The following is a 13,484-nucleotide window of genomic DNA, read 5'->3' on the forward strand; positions in this document are numbered from 1 at the left end:
ATAAATTCACAAAAATCAGTTTAATAAATTATTTCTTAATTCACATTGCAAATGGCGCCATGTTATGAAAATACTGACTACCGAGTTACGTCAGTTTTCAACTCGAAAAAAAACAAAGTACCACAAATGGAAAAAATTTCGCTAGTTTTTCGCATGTTTTGGTTTTGTATGGAGTTTCAACGCGAAAACCGAACAGAGTACCGGCCTTTAATTAACAAAATCCCTGCCAGCATTTCAAAGTTCCATTTCATCCTCATCGTTACCACAGACTCGTAAATGTCACTTCAACCATCATGAAAAGGTACATCAAAAAGTACATGAAAGTATTTTGCCATCCCTACTACGATTTTTTTTGTGAAACGCCAAGCGCAACCAGCTTGTTATATTTTAATTAAATAAAAACGAAAATAAAGTTCTGAAAACATAGATTATACGCTTAAAATTGCGAAAGGTATATTGGTGAACAATTTTTGATTTTCCAAATGGAATAAAGTGATTGTTTTTCAGATATTTTACAGACATGCTGCTTCCATCAAATAAAAACACTAGTTGATAGACGCTGCAACATGTAACTCGCTACTTGTAACTCAACATCATCATTAATGCCAAAAATTATTTAAAATGTAATGTGATAGTGGTATAAATGTTATATTTTTAAGAATTTGTAAATGTTTACACAAATTAATAAATATCTAAACAAACGTGTTTTACTCGACCACAATGATTCTTTTACAACTATCTTAAAATGCACTTTTTCTGATTGTTTGGAGGGTCCCTTATTGGCGTCGTTCTAAATTGATCTATAAAGGCACCTAATAATTGCACTCATGCGAAACCTTTTTGTAGTAACTTTTGCGTGGTACAACTTCTCAATAGTGACGGCGCTTTTCCGACGAGTTTTTGATATCGTATACGATTGTTTTCGACGTGGTGGAGATTCTCAGAAGTGTCGTCAAATTCCAAAAATGTTGGCAGGGTATATATCTCACGACTTGAAAAAAGCGGATAATTACATTTAGAAGTAAAACAAAACGCTGTTTATACCCAATACGCACTTTGTTTATTAAATTGTGTAAAAAATGCTGCCATTTGCCCAAAAAAAGTACCTACTTAAATTTTCAACAATCGATATCTCGAAAACTAAGCATTTTTGACAAAAGTTGTACTTAATATTTTCTCTTTAAAATACCCTATTTATACCATATGTGCACTTCTTTTGTTAAATTGTGTAAAAAAATTAGCCATCTCTCAAATTTTTTTTATATGTAAATTTTCAACGAACGATATCTCGAAAACTAAGCCTTTTTCACAAAATTGTTAATTAACGTTTTCTCTTTAAAATACAAAATTTTTTCTAATATGCACTTTCTTTGTTAAATTTTGTAAAAATTGCAGCCTTGTTCAGAAAAAAATTTTAAAATTTAAAATTTCAATGAACGATATCTCGAAAGCCAAGCCTTTTTGACAAAATTGTTACTTAAAGTTTTATCTTTAAAATACACAATTTCTATCTAATATGCACTTCCTTTGTTAAACTTTGTAAAAAGTGCAGCCATTTTCCCAAAAAAAATTAAAATATTTAAACATTAACGATCGATATTTCAAAAATTAAGTCTATTTGAAATAATTTGTACTTAACATTTTCTCTTTGAAATGCACACCCAATATGTACCTTGTTAAATTGTAAAAAAATGATGCCATTTCTCCAAAAATGTAAGAAAACAAAGGTAAATTCAAAGGATATGAAAATATCATTGTGAGTCCCAAATTATTAAAATTGTTTCGTATATATAGTTAGTCTATATATACAAAAAAAAAAATTGGGATATATACAATATATACATACAAAAAACTGGGAAACATAAAATGAAAATATTGTAATCAGTTGTTTCATTATAGTACCTTAATCAATCATGTATATGTCATGTTTGATTACTTTCAAAAGTTCCCTTTAATGTTGTACCAATCTTTTTCCAATTCCCATCACTGACAGCAAATGTTGATCAAATTTCCAGAAGAAAGGAAGAACAAAAATCAAACAAGGAGATTTGAAACTTTTCTTAAACTTAGAATGGTCAGATTATGTTATTGACCATCAAATTTTATCGCCTACAGGTGGAAATATCTGTGGTCGATCAATTCGTGCTGCCTTACATTCCGCCAAAACAGTTACATGGATAAAATACCACGTAACCTTTCAAAGCACATAAAGAAGTGTAGTGAAATAAGTCTATGTTTGCCAAGAATTTATAATGAATATTAGAAATTCAAGGAGGGCTTCGTCGTTTGTGAGAATCATGGAACAAGTTTCGTGAGACAAGCATTTGGCAATTAACACTGCTCATGTTTAATCATTGCGCAGGAACACCGAAACACAACAGCTAACAGGGGCTTTCGCAGATTGTATAAATTTGCTGTCCGAGAACCTCCAGCCATCTACTTTATCTCGTGAAACACCCACAAAGTCTAAGGCTGCCTAAGAATAATTATTAATTTTTATTCGATAAAATATTCATGAAACAAGAAATAAATTATTATTCAAATAAATTGTATGTAAGTTTTTTGAAGTGAATGTAAAAATATCTGGAAAGAAGAAATCCAGATTATTAACCTGGTTTGCTTCAAATTTGGCACACAGAGTACAATGAATAGTGTCGTCAAGTGTGCTAATTTTGACTGAAATCGGTTCAGATTTAAATATAGCTCCCATTTAGAATCATATGACCACAGAAGTCAAACTTTTACTCCGATTTACATGAACGTTTTCACAGCCGGTCAAAGTGACATTGTAGCTATACATGACAAAACTGGTTAAATTCTGTTCAGATTTAGATATAGCTCCAATATGTCTCTTTTTGTCCGATTTACACTCATGACCATATGAGAGGCAGACATGTAGACAGAGTTGAGTTAGAATTGTTGCTATGCATGCGGAATTTGGAAATTGGTTTAGATTTAGATATAGCACTCTATATATGGTAGACTCATATGATAATGGAGGTCAACGTTTCAGTCTGATGTAATGTTAAATAAAATAGGTTTAGATTCCGATATGGCTCTACATATATCTCTCGCCCGATTTACACTCATATGGCCACAGAGGCCAAAGTTCAACACCGATTTACGTGAAATTTTACACAGTTAGCAGAAGTTGGTTGAAATCGATTCAGATTTAGATATACACACCAGATATATGTTTTAGGCTCTTTTAACTACAAAGGACATACGTTTACTCAGATTTACGAGAAATTTTGTACAGCGATGTAAAAGTTTCAATCTGATTTACGAGAAGATTTAAAAAGAGCCTAAAATTTTACTGCGGGTTATTTCAAATTTTGCACAGATAGTCTATGAAATGAAAGCAGATGTTGGTTAAAATCGAGAGCCCATGTGACCACATATGTCAAAGCTTTTGCCGAATTTAAGTGGTATTGCGCACAGTGGTTAGAAGTTTAACTCTAGCTTTGCCTGGAAAAGTTGCATTGAAATTGGTTAAGATTCAGATATAGCTCACATATATTTCCGCCCGATTTGTGCTCAATTGACCACACAGGCCAAAGTTTTACACCAATTTATGTAAAATTTTGCGTAAGGAGTAGAAGTGTCGTTATATCAACAAAATTGGTTGAAATTGGTAAGATACAGATATAGGGTGATTTGTTAAGATCTTGATAACTTTTTTTTTTAAAAAACGCATAAAATTTGCAAAATCTCATCGGTTCTTTATTTGAAACGTTAGATTGGTCCATGACATTTACTTTTTGAAGATAATTTCATTTAAATGTTGACCGCGGCTGCGTCTTAGGTGGTCCATTCGGAAAGTCCAATTTTGGGCAACTTTTTCGAGCATTTCGGCCGGAATAGCCCGAATTTCTTCGAAAATGTTGTCTTCCAAAGCTGGAATAGTTGCTGGCTTATTTCTGTAGACTTTAGACTTGACGTAGCCCCACAAAAAATAGTCTAAAGGCGTCAAATCGCATGATCTTGGTGGCTAACTTACCGGTCCATTTCTTGAGATGAATTGTTCTCCGAAGTTTTCCCTCAAAATGGCCATAGAATCGCGAGCTGTGTGGCATGTAGCGCCATCTTGTTGAAACCACATGTCAACCAAGTTCAGTTCTTCCATTTTTGGCAACAAAAAGTTTGTTAGCATCGAACGATAGCGATCGCCATTCACCGTAACGTTGCGTCCAACAGCATCTTTGAAAAAATACGGTCCAATGATTCCACCAGCGTACAAACCACACCAAACAGTGCATTTTTCGGGATGCATGGGCAGTTCTTGAACGGCTTCTGGTTGCTCTTCACTCCAAATGCGGCAATTTTGCTTATTTACGTAGCCATTCAACCAGAAATGAGCCTCATCGCTGAACAAAATTTGTCGATAAAAAACCGGATTTTCTGCCAACTTTTCTAGGGCCCATTCACTGAAAATTCGACGTTGTGGCTCGTTAGTAAGTCTATTCATGATGAAATGTCAAAGCATACTGAGCATCTTTCTCTTTGACACCATGTCTGAAATCCCACGTGATCTGTCAAATACTAATGCATGAAAATCCTAACCTCAAAAGAATCACCCTTTATATATTTCATTCGCCCGATTTACACTCGGTTACCACAGAGGCCAAGGTTTTACTCCGATTTGCCTGATGTTTTGCATAGGGTGACATTACATCATGCCAAAGTTGGTTGAAATCGATTCAGATTATGATATAGCTCTTATAGATATTTCGTCCGGTTTACCCTCATATTACCACAGAGAACAAAGTTTATTCCGATTCACGTAAAATTTTATACAGGGAGTACAATTAGGATTATTTAATGCATGCCGAAGTTGATTGAAATTGGTTCAGATCCAGATGTTGCTCCCACTATATCTTTCGCCCGATTTGCACTCAGTTTACCACAAGCCGAAGTTTTACTCCGATTTACGAGAAATTGTGCACAAGGAGTAGAAGTGTCATTCTAGCTATATTATTGTAATCGGTTAATATTCAGATATAGCTCTCATATATATCTTTCGCCACATTTATAATCATCTGAGCACAGATGTCAAAGTTTACCCGGATTTAAGTCGAATTGCACACAGGGGGTATACGTTTAACTCTAGCTTTGCCTGGTAAAGTTGAATTGAAATTATGCTCAGTTGACCACAGAGGCCAAAGTTGTACACCAATTTATGCAAAATTTTGCGCAAGGAGTAGAAGTGTCGTTATTACTATATCTGAAAAAAATCGTTGAAATTGGTAAGGTTTAGATATAACAAGTAAGGAAAGTCTAAAGTCGGGCGGGGCCGACTATATTATACCCTGCACCACTTTGTAGATCTAAATTTTCGATACCATATCACATCCGTCAAATGTGTTGGGGGCTATATATAAAGGTTTTGTCCCAAATACATACATTTAAATATCACTCGATCTGGAAAGAATTTGATAGACTTCTACAAAATCTATGGACTCAAAATTTAAGTCGGCTAATGCACTAGGGTGGAACACAATTTTAGTAAAAAAATATGGGAAACATTTAAATCTGAAGCAATTTTAAGGAAACTTCGCAAAAGTTTATTTATGATTTATCGCTCGATATATATGTATTATAAGTTTAGGAAAATTAGAGTCATTTTTACAACTTTTCGACTAAGCAGTGGCAATTTTACAAGGAAAATGTTGGTATTTTGACCATTTTTGTCGAAATCAGAAAAACATATATATGGGAGATATATCTATATCTGAACCAATTTCAACCAAATTTGGAACGCATAGCTACAATGCTAATTCTACTTCCTGTGCAAAATTTCAACTAAATGGGAACAAAAAATTGGCCTCTGTGGTCATATGAGTGTAAATCGGGCGAAAGCTATATATGGGAGCTATATCTAAATCTGAACCGATTTCAACCAAATTTGGCAAGCATAGCTACAATGCTAATTCTACTCCCTGTGCGAAATTTCAATTAAATCGGAGTAAAAGATTGGCCACTTTGGTCATATGAGTGTAAATCGGGCGAACGATATATATGGGAGCTATATCTAAATCTAAACCGATTTCAATAAAATTTTTCACACTTGACTACACTACTAATTGCACTCCTAGTGCAAAATTTCAACTAAATTGGGTTAAAACTCTGGCTACTGGGACCGTATTAGTCCATATCGGGGGAAAGATATATATGGGAGCTATATCTAAATCTGAACCGATTTAGCTGATATTTTACAAGTTTTTCGAGACTCATTAAATATTCGGATGAACTGAATTTGAAGAACATCGGTTGATAAACACGCCAATTATGACCAGATCGGGGATAAATATATATGGCAGCTATATCTAAATCTGAACCGATTTTTTGCAAAATCAATAGCGATTGTCTTTGTTCCAAACAACGACCCTATGCCAAATTTGAGTACGATCGGACTTAAACTGCGACCTGTACTTTGCGCACAAAAATACATGAACAGACAGACAGACAGACGGACATCGCTAATTCGACTCAGAATTTAATTCTAAGACGATCGGTATACTAAACGATGGGTCTCAGACTTTTCCTTCTTGGCGTTACATACCAATGGCCAAACTTATTATACCCTGTACCACAGTAGTGGTGAAGGGTATAACTAGCTTATATTTCTTTCGCCCGATTTTCATTCAGTTGACCACAGAGATCAAAGTTTTACTCCAATTTACGTGACATTTTTCACATGGCGTAGAAATAAAATTCCATATGTGCATGGCAAAGTTGCTTGAAATTGATTCAGATATAGCTCCCACATATATCTATTGTCCCATTTATACTCCTGTTACCACAGAAGTTAAAGTTTTACCCAGATTTAAGAGAATTTTTTTTTCACAAAGAGGAGGTGTCATTATAACCATACAGGTATGCATAACATATTTTATTAAAATCGGGTAAGGTGTAGATATATTTCCCCTATAAAAATCTTTCGCCCGATATAGTCTCATATGACCGCGGAGGCGTAAGTCTCACATCACATTTTGCATGCAAATTTTAATTGCAATAATTTATAAGACAAGTTGTTATTACTTCTTTACACTATGCTCTTTTAAGACGTGCGAGTCAAAATTATATTATTAAGACACATACGAAGTATTCGCTAGTGGTGCATACTGGTATTTAGATGAAACATATAAAAATTTGTTCTGCAGAACCCAACTTTATTTGTTTATTTAGGAATGTCAGAGGCGATAAGTATTAAGACAATGAACGGCGCCATAAATTCAATTATATTGTAATAAAGTGGCAACATCTTTTATAGGTAAAAAATATAAAAACTACGAAATTTAATAGAAATCATGTTAAAATAAATATGAAAAGACCTATAAACACTTTAAATATGATATAGGTGTTCATTGCAATACAAATCTCAAAGAGAAAAAAAAGTCCCGAAAGTATCAAGGTCTCCGAACAATGCGTTGCAATGAATAAAAACAGCGGGACAGAGCCCAATATGCGCAACGATGAAAAACAATGCGCTACGAGTAAATATATATATATATATATATATATATATATATATATATATATATATATATATATATATATATATATATATATATATATATATATATATATATATATATATATATATATATATATATATATATATATATATATATATATATATATATATATATATATATATATATATATATATATATATATATATATATATATATATATATATATATATATATATATATATATATATATATATATATATATATATATATATATATATATATATATATATATATATATATATATATATATATATATATATATATATATATATATATATATATATATATATATATATATATATATATATATATATATAGATATATAGATATATATATTAAAATTCCAATTTTGCACGAATAAAAATATTAAAAATTTCTAAACTAGTCATAATCTCATTTTCAAAATATCATAAAATCTCAATATTATTCATTATTAAAGGCCTTAATACTACATTATTATAATACAAACATTCATGTAATAATTTATCTCCAATGCTAATTATGTTATTAATGTAATGCTAAATTATATATAATGTTAAAAAAAAATGTTAAAATTTAAGAATAAAACCAATTTTGTAAATGTTTGAATTTAAAAAGAAAGTTAAAATGTGTTTAATAAGGGTTGAAATGTAACAGCCGTTAAAAAGTAGGCTAATGCAATTTTGGGATATTTCCACATATTTATAGGCAACGGAAATATCAAGGATGACAGAAATGTCATATGGGGTGGGCTGAACACCAAGTCTCAAATAGGAATCCAAAAAATTATCTGTTGAATTTTAAATGTATTTGTCTGTTAGCAAAACAGCATAAAAAAAGCATACCCGTTTCACTCAGACAGCAATAGCCCAATATAGAGGGGTTTTAGACGATGCAATTGGTTGCGTGCAATTTTTTGTATTCTCTTTTAAAGTTGCTTCTTAAAAACTTCAGCATTTATACGTTGAAATTTTTCATGCAATCGCTTGAAATTTCAAGTTTCAGAAATGTCAAAAAATTGCAAGAGGAACGGAAAACATGAAATTTTTTCTACCCCCTTTGCTTCTCTACCCCGTTTGCCTACAAACAAGAATTGCGTGCAATTATTGCATGCAATTATTGCATCGTCTAAAACCCTTCATAGTAATTTGCGACTTCCCATCCCTGAACTAACTGGTTGAGAGAGTCACCCATACCATTTCACTCATTGAGAGAGAATGCCAAAAATACATCAGAGCTGTATACGCGTAATTGCTGTTTTACACTGTTTACATACTCCCAGCTCTGGTTCAGGGAAACAAACTGGTACTTTAAATATTTTAAATGTACAACCCTAAAAAGCGGAAAGAACAACCCCATCCGGCGAGCTAGGCCGCAGCATAACACCACTGAGTACTAGATCCGCTTAAATAAGGGGGTTGTCATATTTTGGCGCCCGGCAACATGGGGCGATTTTTTTTGATCAGATTAATAGTCAATCATATTTTGACGCCCAATAAACTTGGACGACTTTGTTTGGTTCGATTTTTGGTCAGCAAATTTTGCCGCCCTATATAATGGAACTTATTTACAGCTTGAATATTAAAGTGTCATATAATGACACCACACAGAAAAAAATGAAGCAAAATAAAAATCAATTATTGGCATATTTGAATGAAAAAATTATATCAAATACCATTTTTATTAAGTCAAATACGAAAATAATTGGTTGAATGGAAAACTGTCAAAAATATCCAAATTCCCTGGTAATTGAATTCACAACACATCAATTACTATGTTCAATTGGACTAAGTGTAGAAGTTGTTGATTTAAGAATAATGTGTAATTGCCTGATAAAACTGTTTATGACGTTGCTACGCAATGAAAAAATAAATAAATACAAACAATAAAATGGCATGTATTGTTATTGTTAAGAAACTTCTCAGGTATATGGTCGAATTTATCAAGCAAATAAACCGTGGCATCGGCAACACGATTCGAAATGTTTACATTAACAACATTTTTAGCGCATCATATTTTATTTTTACCGCAGGTAAGTACCTTTATCTAAATACCAGTTCTTTGGTCAAGCGCATTTTTTGTGGAAACTACACTGAAAGAATTCTCTTCGTAAAAATTAACATTTTCATTGTGAATCTAACGTGTCACGTGTTGGAGGAATATGTAACTAGAGGTGGGCGCGTGACACGAAATTCTCGTGACACGCGTGAATCGCGTGAGTCGTAAACAAAATCCAAAGCAGCTCTCGTGAATGGGACTAAAATAAATATGTCGGACGTAAGAAATAAAATCGGTTCGTGAATGTGCGTGAATAAAATTTCGTGCGTGAGTACTGGTTTTCATTTCGAGAATGTGCGTGAGTGGGTGCACGTATCGTGCGTAAATAAAGGCTTCGTGAATGTTCGTGAGTGTGTGTGAAATTTCAGTCGCGCGCACACCTCTAATATTTACGAAATTCTCGTGTACGTTCACGCAAACAGAACTTTTGAAGTCGATTGACGATTCACAACAATTTTTAGACTCACGAAAATTCTCGTGATTTCGACTAGTAGTCGGGATCACGACGAATCACGCATATTTCACAGCATGATCTTTTTACGGAAAGTTAATGTAATATATTTAGTATATATTTCGTAAAAAGTCGTTCGTAAATTTACAAAATTCGCTGAAAACTTTGATAAATATGTAAATGAATTCTCTCGTTGTATAAACTTACACACATCTTGAATTGGACCATTCAAAAACTTGGGAAAAAGCTTTGGAATATACATATAATTACACTCTTTCTATTTTGTTTTTACAATTAGGACGTGTACACGTCGCACTGGTCTATAAATGGATATAAGCGGACTGTCAAAAATATGTGGGCTATAGAAAAATGTGTTTACATCGAAAACGGGGAGTTCGTGCTTCAATTCTTCCCACAAACAAAATGTAAATTTATATAAATCTTTGAAATCTTTTTGAAACTTTGAAATGAATAGAGGTTTGTATTACAGAAGAGCAAGATGCCGAAACAAACCGCATATAAATGAGGAAGATTTGGAAAGCAATTCCAGCAGGTGGTACAGATAATTTAAAAACAGCTTTTTCTTTGTGAGTGAGCCTGTTAAATATGTCGTTTATAACGAATATTCTGTATTTTTTTCCAAAGATGTACTTCGCTGTATTTACTATTATATATTTTTTTACATTTTTTTATAATAAAACGCATAAATCCGTTTTACAGAGTGTATTTGTATGCTTTTCTTAAACCAATAATGATTATATAGTACAAAGATTATATTGATTACCATCATAATAAACACAATTACGGTAGTAATTGTACAGGTTGTAAAATTCTATAAATATTGTACTCAGTTCAATTATGGCTGTAATTGGAAAAGCTTATATACTTCAAATACTAATGTATTTGGATTGAGTACTATGTCATTTGGATATTATGACAAATTCAAATTGCCTTTATACTCAACACAAATATTCCTTCATTTGAAAATAATTTTATGACAACCTTACAATTTGGGTAATTGGGTTTATGATTTTCGTTATAAGCTGAAAATCAAATACAAAAATAATTGAAATCACAATTTTTGTATTTGATTCAAGTATTCACTTTTTTCTGTGCAGTTTGAATAACAAAAAAATTGTAACAATAAATATATATATAAATGTTTGTTTAGTTATTAGTTATGCATAGTTGTGTGTTTACCAAGTATTGCGTAGAATGTATATTTGAATGGTTAGTGAGACTGCAGTATGTCTGTTTCATGTTGCGTTTATGAGTTCAGCTTAAATGTATGTATGTTTACGTAAAGTATGTATACTTGGTCAGTATAAGAGTTTTCAATTTGGGTAATAAATGTAGCAAGTGATCATCAACATTAGGGTGGATTACAATTATATGGTCAATAAAAGATATAGAAAATATTTTAAAGTAATGGTTTTCATATTTATGCCGAAGTGGCATAAACACCCACTTTAAAAGTATCGGTGTCAACTGGAGGAAGCTTCATTGCTGGCGAAAACTCCAAACTAGTGGACTGGGATTCAAGAGATTCCCTTTCTTTCTTTTCTGTGTCAATTTGTTCCTTCATTGCCAATATATCATCATTGACCGCGGCCATTATACGCTTGTAAGTTTCCATAGCTTCACTATAGAGGGTCCGCAGTCTTACCTTGTCGATAGGCTTTTCTCCCTCTTGTTGGACGTAATCTCGACAGTCGAAATAGGTGTTTTTTACGTTGGACCATAAAGTGACCTCTACCTGAATTGACTCAAGAGCATGATTATCAACAGTCGCGTAAGTATAAGTATTTTCATAGTCGTGTAAATCATTTAAACTATTTGCAATTGTTTCACTTTTTGCTTTCTCCATCGTATGGTGATGTCTTACATCAAAGTTTGAAGGCAAACGTTGCTAAGACGAAGCAAAAAAAAAAGCCGTAAACTTGCACAGAAAAAAGTGAATACTTGAATCAAATACAAAAATTGTGATTTCAATTATTTTTGTATTTGATTTTCAGCTTATAGGCTGGTATGCACCTCTAGCGAAATTTTCGGTAGCAAAAATTTATTTAAGTCTACAACAAAAAAACAGGCCTGTGCACACAAATTTTAAACCAGCTAATCGCTTTTAAAAATTGTTAATATATGTTCCAAATATTCCTCAAATAATTTGTTTATTATTTACAGACTTTTTAAAACTTTTACGCACACAATGATTGTAATAAATTAAATGTTTGCTGCCAAAATATGCTTTTGACAACCCTGTTATTTTCATTAGAGGTGCGTACCAGCTTACGAAATTGAACGCTACCGAAAATTTCGTTAGCATAAATAGCAATGCATTTCTTATGGGAATGAAATTTTTCGCTAGAGGTGCATACCGGCCTTATAACGAAAATCATAAACCCAATTACCCAAATTGTAAGGTTGTCATAAAATTAATTTCAAATGAAGGAATATTTGTGTTGAGTATAAAGGTAATTTGAATTTGTCATAATATCCAAATGACATAGTACTCAATCCAAATACATTAGTATTTGAAGTATATAAGCTTTTCCAATTACAGCCATAATTGAACTGAGTACAATATTTATAGAATTTTACAACCTGTACAATTACTACCGTAATTGTGTTTATTATGATGGTAATCAATATAATCTTTGTACTATATAATCATTATTGGTTTAAGAAAAGTATACAAATACACTCTGTAAAACGGATTTATGCGTTTTATTATAAAAAAATGTAAAAAAATATATAATAGTAAATACAGCGAAGTACATGTTTGGAAAAAAATACAGAATATTCGTTATAAACGACATATTTAACAGGCTCACTCACAAAGAAAAAGTTGTTTTTAAATTATCTGTACCACCTGCTGGAATTGCTTTCCAAATCTTCCTCATTTCTATGCGGTTTGTTTCGGCATCTTGCTCTTCTGTAATACAAACCTCTATTCATTTCAAAGTTTCAAAAAGATTTCAAAGATTTATATAAATTTACCTTTTGTTTGTGGGAAGAATTGAAGCACGAACTCCCCGTTTTCGATGTAAACACATTTTTCTATAGCCCACATATTTTTGACAGTCCGCTTATATCCATTTATAGACCAGTGCGACGTGTACACGTCCTAATTGTAAAAACAAAATAGAAAGAGTGTAATTATATGTATATTCCAAAGCTTTTTCCCAAGTTTTTGAATGGTCCAATTCAGGATGTGTGTAAGTTTATACAACGAGAGAATTCATTTACATATTTATCAAAGATTTCAGCGAATTTTGTAAATTTACGAACGACTTTTTACGAAATATATACTAAATATATTACATTAACTTTCCGTAAAAAGATCATGCTGTGAAATATGCGTGATTCGTCGTGATCCCGACTACTAGTCGAAATCACGAGAATTTTCGTGAGTCTAAAAATTGTTGTGAATCGTCAATCGTCTTCAAAAGTTCTGT

General features: G+C 32.2%; 2 long non-coding RNA genes across 2 annotated transcripts; both read left to right on the plus strand.

The window, feature by feature from the left end:
- The first annotated feature begins 206 nt into the window (after positions 1-206).
- Positions 207-721, plus strand: LOC142223618 (uncharacterized). The gene is made up of 2 exons (XR_012718827.1): positions 207-451; positions 508-721. It is a non-coding gene; the product is annotated as an uncharacterized LOC142223618 (long non-coding RNA).
- An 8,640-nt stretch (positions 722-9,361) lies between these two features.
- LOC142223619 (uncharacterized) lies at positions 9,362-10,748 on the plus strand. Its single transcript, XR_012718828.1, has 3 exons — positions 9,362-9,549; positions 10,325-10,451; positions 10,517-10,748. It is a non-coding gene; the product is annotated as an uncharacterized LOC142223619 (long non-coding RNA).
- Positions 10,749-13,484: the final 2,736 nt, after the last annotated feature.

This window comes from Haematobia irritans, chromosome 2 (genome assembly GCF_050003625.1).
Source record: "Haematobia irritans isolate KBUSLIRL chromosome 2, ASM5000362v1, whole genome shotgun sequence".
In the NCBI taxonomy this organism is placed as follows: Eukaryota; Metazoa; Arthropoda; class Insecta; order Diptera; family Muscidae; genus Haematobia; species Haematobia irritans.